Genomic DNA, 14,482 nt, shown 5'->3' on the forward strand with positions numbered 1-14,482 from the left:
AGAAAGGCAGAGATAATAAATGCATCCTTCTCAGATCATAATGCAAGAAAAATTATATGTAATAAAAGGCCATGGAAAGACAGACCAAAAATTAATTGGAAACTAATTAATATAATCCTAAAGAAGGAGTAGGTTAAACAACAAATCATAGAGACAATCAACAACTTCATTCAAGAGAATGACAATAATGAGACAACCTACCACATCTTATGGGATACTGCAAAAGCAAGTCTTAGGGGAAGCTTTATATATTTGAAAGCCTACATGAATAAAATAGAGAAAGAGAACAATGAATTGGGCATGCAGCTGAAAAAGGTCAAAAAAGAACAAACTGAAAATCCCCAAGAAAATATCAAATTAGAAATATTGAAAACCAAAGGAGAAATTGATAAAATTGAAATTAAGAAAACTACTGAACTAATAAATAAAACTAAGGGTTGATGTTATGAAAAAACCAACAGAATTGATAAAACTTTGGTCAATTTGATTAAAAAAAGAAAGAATAAAACCAAATTACCAGTATCATAAATGACACAGGTGAACTCACCTCCAATGAAGAAGAAATTAAAACAATAATTAGAAATTACTTTGTCCATCTATATGCCAATAAATTCGACAACCTAAATGAGATGGATGATTATTTTGATAAAATATAAATTGCCCAGATTAACAGATGAAGAAGTTGAATACTTGACCAACCCCATCTCAGAAAAAGAAACTGAACAAGCCATCAATGAACTCACTACGAAAAAATCTCCAGGGCTGGAGAGATTTACAAGTGAATTCTATCAAACATTTAAAGAACAGTTAATTCAAATACTATATAAACTATTTGGGAAAACGGAGGAAAAAGGAGTCCTCCCAAATTCTTTTTATGATACAAATATGGTTTTGAAACCTAAACCAGGAAGAGACAAAACAGAGAAAGAAAATTACAGAATAATTTCTGTAATGAATATAGATGCAAATTTTAAATAAGATTTTCGGAAAAAGAATACAGTAACTTATCATGAGAATAACACATTATGATCAGGTAGGATTCATACCAGGAATGCAGGGCTGGTTCAATATTAGGAAAACTATTAACATTATTGATCACATCAACAACAAAGCTAACAGAAACCACATGATTATCTCAATAGATGCAGAAAAAGCTTTTGACAATATATAACACCCCATTCATATTAAAAACAATGTAGAGCATAGGAATAAAGGGAACTTTCCATAAAATAATAAGCAGTACCTACCTAAAACCTTCAGCAAGCATTATATGCAATGAAAATAAGCTAGATTCATTTCCAACAAGATCAGGGGTGAAACAAGGATGTCCATTATCATCACTATTATTCAATATGGTACTAGAAATGTTAGCTGTAGCAGTTAGGGAAGATAAAGAAAGTGAAGGAATTAGAATAGGCAAAGAAGAAACTAAGTTATCACTCTTTGCAGATGGTATGATGATATACTTAGAGAATCCCAGAGATTCAAGTAAAAAACTACTTGAAATAATAAACAACTTTGGCAAAGTTGCAGGTTACAAAATAAACTCACACAAATCTTCTGCATTTCTATATATTACTGACACAGCCCAATAGCAAGAGATAGAAAGAGAAATTCCACTTAAAGCTAGGGTAGACACTATAAAATATTTGGGATTCTACCTGCCAAAACAAATCCAGAGACTATATGAACACAATTACAAGACAGTTCTTGCACAAATAGAGTAAGATCTAAGTAAGTGGAAAAATATCAGTTGCTCGTGGGTAGGTCGAGTCAATATAATAAAAAGGACAATTCTACCTAAATTAATTTACTTCTTTAGTACCATACAAATAAACTATCTAGATTTTCCAGAGCTGGAAAAAATAATATCCAAATTCATCTGGAAGAACAAAAGGTCCAGAATATCAAGGGAACTAATGAAAAGAAATGCTAGGGAAGTTCACCTAGTTCTACCAGATCAAGCAACAATTATCAAAACCACTTGGTACTGGCTAAGAAACATAAGGGTAGACATGTGGAATATGCATGGTACTCAGGACACAGTAGGCAACGAATATAGCAATCTATAGTTTGATAAACCCAAGGACCCCAGGTTCTGGAATAAGAACTCACTGTTTGACAAAAATTTGCCGGGAAAACTGGATGAGTGTGGCAGAAACTAAGCATAGACCAATGCCTGACACCATACACAAAAATAAAGTTCAAATGGGTACATGATCTAGGTATAAAGATTGATATTATAAACAAATTAGTGGAGTAAAGAATAGTATATTTATCAGATTTACAGAGAAGGGAAGAATTTTTCACTAAACAAGAGATGGAAAGCATTATGAAGTGCAAAATGGGTAATTTTGATTACATTATATTGAAAAGTTTTTGCACAACCAAACCCAATGCAACCAGGATTAGGAGGGAAGCAGAAAACTGGGAAAGAATTTTTGCAACTAGCGTCTGTGAAAAAGATCTCATTTTTAAAATAAATAGAGAACTGAATCAAATGTACAAGAATGCAAGTCACTCACCAGTTGATAAATGGTCAAAGAATATGAACAGGCAGTTTTCAGAGGAAGAAATTAAAGGTATCTATAATCATATGAAAAAAATGCTCTAAATCAATATTGATTACAGAGATACAAATCAAACCAACTCTGAGATACCACATCACACCTATCAGACTGGCTAACATAACAGAACAGTTAGAGGATAAATGTTGGAGAAGATGTGGGAGAGTTGAAACACTAATTCATTGTTGGTGGAGCTGTGAGCTGATCCAGCTCCTCTGGAGAGCAATTTGGAACTATGCCCAAAGGGCTACAAAAATGTGCATACCCTTTGACCCAGTTATACCGCTTCTAAGACTATACCCCCAAGAGATCATAAAAATGGGAAAGGGTCCCACATGTACAAAAATATTTATAGCAGCACTCTTTGTGGTGTCCAAAAACTGGAAATCAAGAGGATGTCCAACAATTGGGGAATGGGTGAATAAATTATGGCATATGAATGTAATGGAATACTATTGTGCTATTAGAAATGATGAACAGGAAGATTTCAGAGAGGCCTGGAACGACTTATATGATCTGATGCTGAGTGAAAGGAGCAGAACCAGGAAAACTTTGTACACAGCAACAACCACAGTGTGTGAGGATTTTTTCTGGTAGACTTAGAACTTCATTGCAATGCAAGGACTTAAAAAATACCCAGTGGTCTTTTAAGGGAAAATGCCTTCCAGTTCCAGAGAAAGAACTGTGGAATTCAATCACAGAATGTAGCAGATCATTTTCTTTTGTATTACATTTTGGTTTGTTTTATGATTTCTCCCATTCATTTTAATTCTTTTATATAACTTGTGTATGGTGAAAATGTATTTAATAAGAATGTATGTGTAAAACCTACATAAAATTTTATGCCATCTCAGGGAGGGAGGGGGGAGGGAAGGGGGAAGGAGGGGGAGAGAGGAAAAAAATCTAAGTTATGTGATAGTGATTGCAGAATACTGAAAATAAATTATCAAAATAGAAAAAATTAAAAAAAATAAAAGAATTGCTTCTGTTAACATGGAACAGATTATTGCTTTTATATATTAATAAAGAAATATTTTAGTTATATCAGTTTTAATTTCTAATATGAAAAATATTGCTAAATATAACTGAAATACATAGTAGGTCTTTGTGATACTATATTATTTTTGACAATGTAAATAGGTCCTGAGACCCAAAAGTTAAGAAACATTGGAATATAGGTATAATCAGAGATCACTGAAAAATGAAAGGCAGACAGTACAGCTCTAAGAAATGGCTAGCTAAAAGTCAGTATAAGTTTTAAACCAGCAAGTATTTGCATGTTCAGTTTCTCACTCTGATTTATTTAAGATGACTGTGGGCATCCATATTAAATCTTCCAATCTTGTACGGGCAGCTTTTCTAAGCCAAAACCCATGCCTAGAAAATTACTGAAGGAAATTATCTTCTATATTTTCAGGAGGTCAGTAGCAGCTGACCCTCCTAGGTAAGAAGAAGAAAAAAGTCCCCATCTGGCCAAATGAAATGACCATATTTACTGTATCCATTTGACAGCTCCAAAGATAATATACTACTCTGAACGATCTATGTCCATTCATCATTTTGAGATAATGAAACAGAATCTGGCTGAACTTTTTAACACTCTTTACTCTGAGAGGTTCATTTTATTTTAAATTATGTGTAGTGTCATTTAGGAATTATTTTACTGACCCCACTTTCTCCTTCCATGCACTCATATCCTTTCCTATTCTCATCTACCTTTTCCCAACCACTATAATATTCAGCAGGCAGTTACAATATGCTTTAAGGTTTTCAAAGTATTTTACATCTGTGGTTGATGATCTCATTTGAACTTCACAAAAATCCTGTGAAATAAGTACTATATATTTTAATAGTACTCTTTTACAAGTGAGGAAACTAAGGTTTGTCAAGGACCACACAATTATTAAGTGCTGGATATAAGATTTGAATATAAGTATCATCTTTCCCCTGCATCTTATTGCTATTATCATTTCTCACCCCAGCCTCAAGTTCACAAATATAAGACCATCTTGGTATTAATTGTTTTTATTCTTCATTGCTCCTGTCACCTATTTTCTTTTTCTTTTGGTGGTGGTGGGTAGAGGATGTGTATGTATGTGTATACTTCTCAGTATATGTATTTAAACAATTATGCATGTATATGTTGGGTGACTGTGCTTGTGTCAGTCTAAGTATATTGCTGATGTGACAGCAGAGAATGAATACTCTGAGTTACAGTGGTTATATTCCTGTGTGATTCAGTGATTCTCCTCTTTCCTATTTGCTGCTACCTTGGTGCTCTCCACAAGGGAATGGGTCAGAATTAAGCCCCACTCAAGAGCTGACCAATATTCATACCATCACTCCATTGGCATTGTGTTGTGCCTCAGCAACTGACTCCTACCCTTCCTTTAGTCACCCATACAGGATTTTAACATAGACCCTAGGGTAGCTTCTCAATGTCCAGCAATTTGCCTAACTTGGTTTTGTTTCAAGTGTTGCTCTGTGAGTCTTAAATGACCACTTAAAGGCTCAGTGTTCATCCAGCCTAGGTTTATGTAGACTAAAAAAGGACTCAGGCTAAATGTATTAAAAACTGTTTCATCCAGTTTTCCCTGGGTGAGTACCTTTTCCATATTTGGAATCTTCATACTCCTAATAAAAACTTGATGATTATTTTTAATATAAGAAATAATTCATATGGACTATTACATTATCTCCAAAAATAATACTATTAATTAAGAGAATTATAAAAATTACTTTGGTCTGGCAAATGATCATTAAATAACATTTGGAAGTTTAATTAACATTTATATTATGTTGCTTTTTATACTACAATAATTAATCCATTAACAATTCAATTGGCACAGATAAAGAAACTAATTACTTTAAATTGACATGCCTGTGAAGGAATAAAATGCTTTATGGTTGTCATCTGAACAATAAGACTGAATAATATTTTACTTTATTTTTCTTTTTTTAAAAAAATAAAGCCATAAACTCCACTATTTATATAAGGCAAGGTGTCTTAGATATAATTTTTTTTAACATTCAGAACTCACAATTTTAACTTTCACTGACAAGTTGAACAGAAAGAAATGAAATTTTATTTTAAAGTCATAAGTCAGTTTTGGGATCTGCTTTAAAGTTAGTTAAAAGTAGCTTATTCCAGTCATCTGAATTAGCAAGCTAAAATGATCAATAAAGAAAATAACAAATTTTATGGGAGATCGGGGAAAATTGGGACAGTAATGAACTGTTGGTGGAGTTGTAAACTAATCCAACTATTTTGAAGAGCAATTTTGAACTATACCCAATGGGCTACAATGAAACTGTGCATACCCTTTCTTCTGCAATACCAACATTGGGTCTATATCCCAAAGAGGTCAAAATATTTGTGGTAGTTCCTTTTTTGTTGGTAAAGAAATGGAAACTGAGGGGATGCCCATCAATTGGTGAATGACTGAAGAAGCTGTGGTATATAAGTTTGATTGTATCCCATTGTGCTATAAGAAATGATGAAGTAGATGGTTTGAGAAAAAACCTGGAAATATTCACATAGACTGATGAAAAGTGAAGTGAGTAGAACCACAAAAACATTGTACACAGTAACAGAAATATTGTACAATGATCAACTGTGAATAACATCTATAATACATTGATCCAAGAGAATTCTGAAGGACTTATGATAAAAAATGCTGTCCATCTCCAGAGAAAGAACTAATGGAGTCTAACTGCAGAACAAAGAATACCTTTTTAAAACTTTAATTTTTCTTAGGATTTTTGGAGGGAAGGGGGTCTGTGTTTTCATTCAAAACATGACTAATATGGAAATGTTTTGCATAATTTCACATGTATAACCTAAATCAAATTACTTTCTTCTTGATAAGGGAAGAAGGGAGGGAAAGAGAAAATTTAGAACTCAAAATTTTAAAAAATGTGAAAAATTGCTTTTACACGTAATTGGGGAAAATAAAACAGTAAAAAGTTTTTAAAAAGAAAGCTCTATGTTGAAGTTATTATATATTTTAAAAGAAAACAAGCTATACATAATAGCTACAGTTGGTATTAAGTTCAAAATTAGCAAATTTTTAAAGATTGTAAAATGATCCATAGGTACAAAAACTGATCTGCACAAAAGAAATATGAAAACCTTATACACAAAAAATCTGTTTTTAAAGTACAAAAATAGCATCCATGTCAATTGTTTTATCATATTATTTTGCAGAGATAGTTCAGATTGTCACCCAAATATTCATAGCATGCTATTATATCTCCTGATTATAAGAAACTCACTAATCTAAGTTTAGATTAGTTAAAAAGTATAATCAAAATATTTTCTGTACCAAATATTGCAATAATCTTAACTCTGCTTGTATAAGATGCCAATAATCACAACAGCTTTTGTTCTACTTTATTAAAAGTGTTTTATTAGCAAACTATCAACATTAAGCACAGAAAAGCTATGACAGTGCAAACATCCATTTCCTTATATAAAGAAATCCAAAATGTATATAATACAAAAATATAAAAATGAACATTCATTGCCATGCAAAAATCTTTAATAAAATTGCATAGAAATGCAATTTAAAAGAATGAATTCAAATATATTTTTACATAATTCTTATGATGAAATCAGCAGTCATTTTGCTTAACACAATGCTTAACCAAAAGAAATTTTGAAAAGGAAATATATTTTGTGTTTGTAACATTTTAAAATTTCACAGGAAAAATTCAAATCAGCAGTATTTATAAATTAGCTATCTCATGAAATTAAATCTTTAACAGTCTTTTTGATGAAATCTTTTTTTTCAGCAAAATAATAAGCAGGATACTTTTCATGTATCTCTTTGCAAATCTGATTCATTGTGATTTTCTTTGAGTTGGCATTGACCTAAAGTTTCTTTACATTTTCCTTTAGTTCTTCATTTGTAGGAGGTTTTTTTCAGCTTTGTAATTAAAGGCACATCATATGAACTATCTTCCCATTCACTTTCTCTTTTGAAATTATTCTTTTTAGTAGTACTACTATCCACTTTCTTCACAAGGACATATTTTACAGTTGTTTGGTTTTTGGTTTTTTGTTTTTTGTTTTTGTTTTTGTTTTTTTGCTTTTAGGAGGTTTTGTTTAGGCTTTTCTACATGTCTTTTTTAGGTGACTCCACTTTATTTTTCTCTGAAGAATCTTTTTTTTCTTTCACATTGACTATTAGTTTTATCTGATAGGATTTCAGGGCATTTTATAGTCTTAGCCTTCCATGACTTTCTAGAGATGCTCCCTTTCTCTTTCCTGCCTTTGTGTGTTGGTTTAAAAACATGTCTTTTGGTAATGACTTGATAGAAAGCTTTGTATGTATCCAGAAATAAAACATCGTGCTTACCAATTCACTATTTATGCCTGTCTCTTCAAATCATAAACTTCACAAATGTTCTTCAATGTGGCATTTCTAAATTTTTTCAATATTCTTCCTTTTTTATATATTGGTCATTTCCTTTTTCAAATGGAAAAGTATTGAACTGACCCCATATTCTTCTTCAGAGAAGCTACTGCACCTAGTCTGTTGTAAAGTAGTTTATGAAGATTTCTGAATTCATCAGTTTTCTTCTTACTTAGAAAGAAGTGTATTCATCCAATTTCACAAAATTTTTGTACCTTTTATTAAGACCATAGTAAATGGTTCCTTTTGTAGGGACTATTTGGCTTTTTTTTGTCAACCCCTCTACTTCTCTCTCTTGCCTTCAGTAATGAGACTCTTTTTTTCTCCATTTTCCTCCTCCTTTTCTTCACTCTCCATTTCTTAGATAGACATTTACAAACAAGCAAGAGAAAAAAATGAAAGAAAAATAATTATAGACCAAATCCCAGGTTTAAGTTACAATGTACAAATCTTAATCAAGGTACCATGTGCTAGACAAAATCATTTTAATGAATCTTGCAATCTTTGAGATCATTGTACTTCATTCACTATTTTAGATGTTAATAGTGGTCAAAACAGTTTGACATAGTGAAAGAGTTTAGTAATCTCTGGATTCCAGCCATGCCTCGGTAATGAAGTGGTTGTGTAACCTAGGGAAAATCACTTAATCTTTTCGTAATTTACCAGAGGGTGGACAACTTTGTGCAGTTTTCCATTTGATTGTCTTACCTTTGCATCTCTAGCACCTTATTCTTGCACATGGTAATAAATTTATAGATTCTGTCAAATTTATTGGATACTGATTTCCTCATTTAAAAAAAGAAGGCTATTTGCATGGAAAATACGTAGAGATGTGGGCTAGATAATATAAGTAGGTGGAATTTGGTTGAACAGTGGGACTCAGAAGAGTAGTTATTAATAGTTTACTATCAAATTGGCAGGAGGTCTCTATTGAATTGTCCAAGGTATCTGTGCTTGGCCCATGATGTCTGATATTCTGGTTTATAGACAGAGGAGCTCACTCTTTAAATCTGCAGAAGTCCCAAAGTTGTTAGCAATAGTTAACATAGATACATGCCAATCTCCAGGGAGATCTTAGCAGGCTACAATATTGTACTGAAATCTAATTAGATGAAATTTTGTAAAAATAAATGTAAAGTCTTATACTTGTGAAGCTGATTTTTTTTTAAACTCAAGGACAAGATGCTCACTTGTGAAGTTGATTTATATAACTCAAAGACAAGATGATAGAAGTATGGTTAAGCAACAGAATGTCTGAAAAAGATAAATGAGTTTTAGCAAACTCTATATGACTTAAGTGTCACATGGCTACCAAAAAGAGTTAACGTAATCTTAGGTTGTATTGAGACCAATGGCTTGCAAAAATAAGAGAATGACTGCTGTTTTATACTTTAAGCTGGTCAAAAATGTGTCTGGCATATAATATTCAGTTGTTCTGTGACCCATAGATTTTTTTTTAATTTCAGCTCCTAATTCATTCCATCCACTCCCTTCTCTACTCACTGAGAAGAGATAGAATACCAGTTATGTGTGTGTATACATATATATATATATATATATATATATATATATATATATATATATATATATATATATATATATATATATATATATATATGTAGTCACAAAAACATATTTAAATATTAGCCATGTTGCAAAAAAGCAGAAAAAATAAAGTAAAAAGTATATTTATGCTTCAGTCCACACTCAGAGTTCATCAGTTCATCAGTGGACGTGGACAGCATTTTTTGTCATGAGTCTTTTGGAATTGTTTTTGATGATGTAATGATCAGAGTAGCTAAATCTTTTACAGTTGGTTTTCATTACAATATAGCTCTTACTATGTACTTTATTCTTCTAGTTATATTCACTTCACTTTGTATCAGTTTTTATAAGTCTGCTCATATTTTTTTTCTGAAAACATCCCTTAAATAAAATATTCCATCACAATAATATACCACAACTTCTGGACATCCCCTCATTTTCCAATTCTTTGCCACCACAAAAAGAGCTGCTGTAAGTATTTTGGAATATATGAGTCCTTCTCATTTTTGTTTTATGTCTTTGAGTAGAGAACTAGTAGTCTTATTTCTGAGTGAAAAAGTATGCACAGTTTCATAGTCCATTGGGCAAATTTTTCTTCATAATGGTTGGAACAGTTCATAGCTTCACCAATAGTGCATTGGTGTTCTTATTTTTCCATACCCCTTCCAACATTTGTCATTTTCTTTTTTGGGCATCTTAACAAATTTGATGCATGTGATGTGGCACTAAGAATTGTTTTATTTTACATTTCTCTAGTTTTCATGATTCAGAGCATTTTTTTTTGTTTAACTATTGATAAATTTGTTTTTCTTCTGAAAATTACCCGTTCAAATTCTTTGATCATTCATTATTTGGGGAATGTCTTTTTTTTAATTAATTTTTTTTGGTTTTCTACAATCACTTCCATAAATCTTAGATTTTTTGACCCTTCCCTCACCTCTCCCTACCTGAGATAGTGTGCAATGTTTTATGGGTTGTACACATACATTCTTACTAAATACATTTTCACCTTAGTCAAGTTCCAGCTCATTTAGATTGTCAATTTTGTGGGAATAAAGTTGGGCAAAGTAAGTCTAACCAAATACTTTAATTTTCAATCAATTAATAAACATTTATTAAGTTTTTACATGTACCAACTACAAGGCAACGTACTAAGCAATGAGGACACAAAAAGAGGCAAAAGACAGTAACTGCCCTCAAGGAGCCTATAATCTTTAATTTCATCTTCACCATTTTCATTTCTCATACTGATAACTTGATTTTCTTTTTTTGGAAGTAAAATTAATCAATGGTTTATCTATTATTTTTAAATAAAACTAGCTTCTAGATTTATTAGTTCAATATTTTTATTATATTCAATATTGTTAATCTCTCCTATGATATTCAGAGTTTCTATTTTGATGCTTAATTGAAGATTTTTAATTTTCCCCCTAGTTTTATTTGCATAATCAATTCATTGATCTATGCTTTCTCTCTTTTATAGATGTGTGTTTAGAGATATACATTTTCTCCTAAGTACTGCTTGGCTGCAAATCCACAATTTTGGTGTGTTGTCTCACTGTTGTCACTATTTTTATGAAATTGCTAATTGCTTCTACAATTTGTTCTTTGATCAACTCATTCTTTAGAATTAGATTTAGTTTCCAGTTAATTTTTAATCTATGCTTCTGAAGCCCTCTATTGAATGCCTTTTAGAGCATTTTTTTTCCCAAAAGCGCGTATTTTCTATTTTGCCTTTTCTGTATTTGTGAGTAATTTACGCCCTAATATGTGGCCTTTTTTTGTATTTGTAGGCATTTTGTCATTTGTGAGCATGAGAGATAGCTAGTGCAAAGGAAATGAAATGAAACATGAAGTCACCTGTGTGAGGAAATTCGAGTAGGTCAATGTAGTTAGATTGTAGTTTATGGAGGAGAATAAAGTATAAAAAGCCTGGAAAGTCAGAAATGGACCAAGTTATGAAGAGCTCTAAGTGCAGGGGTATGAGTGTATGTATGTTTTTGGATGGGAGTGGAATGATATAGTTAGACTTGTAGGTGATTGTATAAATGGGGGTAATTGGGATACCCAGGTGGGGAATGTGTGTTTTCCAAAATCTGAGGGGTCCAATTTGCGATAATTGAGTGCAGTGTTGTCTACAGGTCCCTGTTAGTTTTTGGACCAGCCTGGAATTGGTATCAATCAATGAAGAAACCATAAACATCCATGATTTCACAGTGAATTGCCCCACAGAGATGAACTCCTATTTTAACCTGCTCCCCAAAGGGAGCATGCAAGGGAGGGAGTAAAGTTCTTAAAGGAAATTGGATTGATGGATTTGATGTATGCCCTCTCCCCAGGCCTTACATACCCTACGACCAGCCTGACCCAGGGACAATTAGATCTGGCCTTCTTGGTGTGGGCTGATCAAGTGGTAAAATGTGAGCAGGAGACTGAGACAGCTGTGATATGGACAATTATTACTGTCAATGCCAATAAACACTCTGGGAATAGAGGAAAGAGGCACAAAACTCTGTGACCTGTTAGATGGACAGAGGTTGATGAGTGAGGCTCCTGAAATACAAAATTGGTAATAAAGAGATTAAAATTATTCTTTTAAAATCTATTAAATTCATTCCATGAAATCCAACTCCAAGGCACTAGGGGCCCTTCAGCACCATCCAAGACTAAGGTATCTCCTAGAGCCTCTGCCCCCTTTAGACCATTAATAGGGAATTCTGGAGAGTGGAATATGGAAGGAAGGGGTATCATCAGCTCTTGGGAGTATCTGTGTGGGCCCTTTCTGCAACTTCTATGCAGGTTATTATTGTGGGTAGTGACAAAGAAAAAATATTGGAAATGCCAAAACTATCCTATATATTTAACACTAAACAATACCAAGTCCAGCAGGAAGATTTTGCATGTGTATGGGCAGGGGGGATGGAGGTGAAATATATTTCTTCTTTAGTGATAGTGATAAAGGAATCTGGAGTATTTTGTTATACTAGTTCCCTTTGCAACATTTCTGTGCTACCAGTGACAAAAGCAGATGGCACCTGGCAGCTGACAGTGTGAGAAAGCTAAACAGAATCATCACAACCATCACATCTATTCCTGACCTCATGTCATACACCAGATAGCCCAGGTTCAGAGTGAGTAGTATAGGGTTAATGACGTCACCAATGCTTTGTTCTCTATTCCTGTGGCTAAGACTAGTCAGGAGCAGTTCAATTTCACCAACGAAAATTCTTCATCATCCTTTCCCCAGGCTGCTTAAACTCTCCCTCATACTGCTAGGTTTCAGTGGGAAAGAGATCTGAAAAGGCCTCCCTTCTTGAGGGTACTGATTTTTACCACTACGATGACAATGCAATGTTTAAGATAGTGTATGAGGCTCCACACCAGATGGTGGTCCATATGAAGGACAAGGGGTGGTGAATCAACTCTAAGAAAATCCAGGGTTCAACCCACTAATTCAAGTTTTGGAGATGGTGACAATCAAGAGTACTCCAGGCATGGTTCAGATCAAGCTACTGACCCTTACTTTCCCATTATCTAAGAAGGAATTAATAAGTTAGAATTTCTTAAGCACAATTACTGAGATAAGCACTGGGGATAAAAAGAAAGGTTAAACAAATAGCCATTGTTCTCAAAGATCTCACAGTCTGGAGGTGCTGACGAACAACTACACATGTACAAGAAACAGACAGGATAACATGTGGGATTAAAGAGGACTAGAAAAAACTTCCTATAGATGATATAATTTTAAGGAAAATTTTAAAGGAAACTTTAAGGAAACCAGGAGAGCCAGGAAATGGAGAAGAGGGAGAGAATTCCAGGCGTAGAATTGGCAGATAGTGTATCATGTTTAAGGGACATTGAGTGTCATTGGATCACAAAATATGTGGAGGGGAATAAGTTATAAGAAGACTGGAAAGGTAGGATAGGAACAGATTATGAAGGACTTTCAGATACAAATAGGGAATTTATATTTGATCCTGGAAGTAATAGATAGCCACTGTAGCTTACTGAATAGAGAGGCAATATGGTCTGACTTCCTTTCTAGGAAGATCAATTTGACAACTAAATGTTGAATGGATTGGAGTGAGGAGTGACTTAAAGCAGGAACACCAACCAGTACCTTATTGCAATATTGAATGTGTAAGGAAATGAGAACCTACACCAGAGCAGTAGAAGTGTCAGAGGAGAAAACTGAGTATATACAAGAGATGTTACTAAGGTAGAAAAGTGGTCCAGAGACCTGCTGGGCATTTTGTGGCATGGAGAACTCACATTCCCCACCTGAATACTGTTCCAAGTTGCCTGCAAAATGCCTCTTTCGAGTGGGACCTAAAGTAAGATATAGCCTTGAAAGATCTAAAGCAGGCTAGGTATCAGTTTTTCCCCTTGGGCCTTATGACCCATGCTTTTGGAAATCTCTGTTCATAAAGACCAGGCCAAATGAGGCAGGCACAGAGGAATGGACAGAATAAGTTCATAGGCTTCTGATGCTGGAAGCTTCCCAAAGTGGACACACACTACATACAATTTTTAAAGAAAGAGTTTGCTTCATACCAGACTATTTTTGGCAAACTGGGCTCCTTATGCCAGGCAGAAGAACTACTTAACTCAAATGTCCCCCTACATGTTCCCAACTGGCAAAATGGTTTTCTTATCCCATCTCAGATTAAGGAGTTTGATTCTTCCAATCACAGCTGCATTGTGATGCACCCCACTGCCTGAGTCAGGTGTCCAAACTTCTAGAATTCATGGCTGGGATGAGTTGATGCCATCTTAAGAAGTAGAAGGACTCTATGACTTAGTAGTTTCTAGCATCCATTCTCCAAGATTTACCCCATAAAAATGGACTGCTTTTGTACAAAATCCATTTTCACCCTCTCCAGGCTTTCCTTATGCCTTTCAGACTTGTGTGGGCCTTAAGGCCTTTGTACCTGAGAAGGCTCCAAAATCCCT

The 14,482-nt window shown here is 33.8% G+C and overlaps 1 pseudogene; it reads right to left on the reverse strand.

The window, feature by feature from the left end:
- Positions 1-7,311: 7,311 nt before the first annotated feature.
- Positions 7,312-8,341, reverse strand: LOC140516380 (protein DEK pseudogene; annotated as a pseudogene).
- Between the last annotated feature and the right edge of the window lie 6,141 nt (positions 8,342-14,482).

This window comes from Notamacropus eugenii, chromosome X (genome assembly GCF_028372415.1).
Source record: "Notamacropus eugenii isolate mMacEug1 chromosome X, mMacEug1.pri_v2, whole genome shotgun sequence".
Lineage (NCBI taxonomy): Eukaryota > Metazoa > Chordata > Mammalia > Diprotodontia > Macropodidae > Notamacropus > Notamacropus eugenii.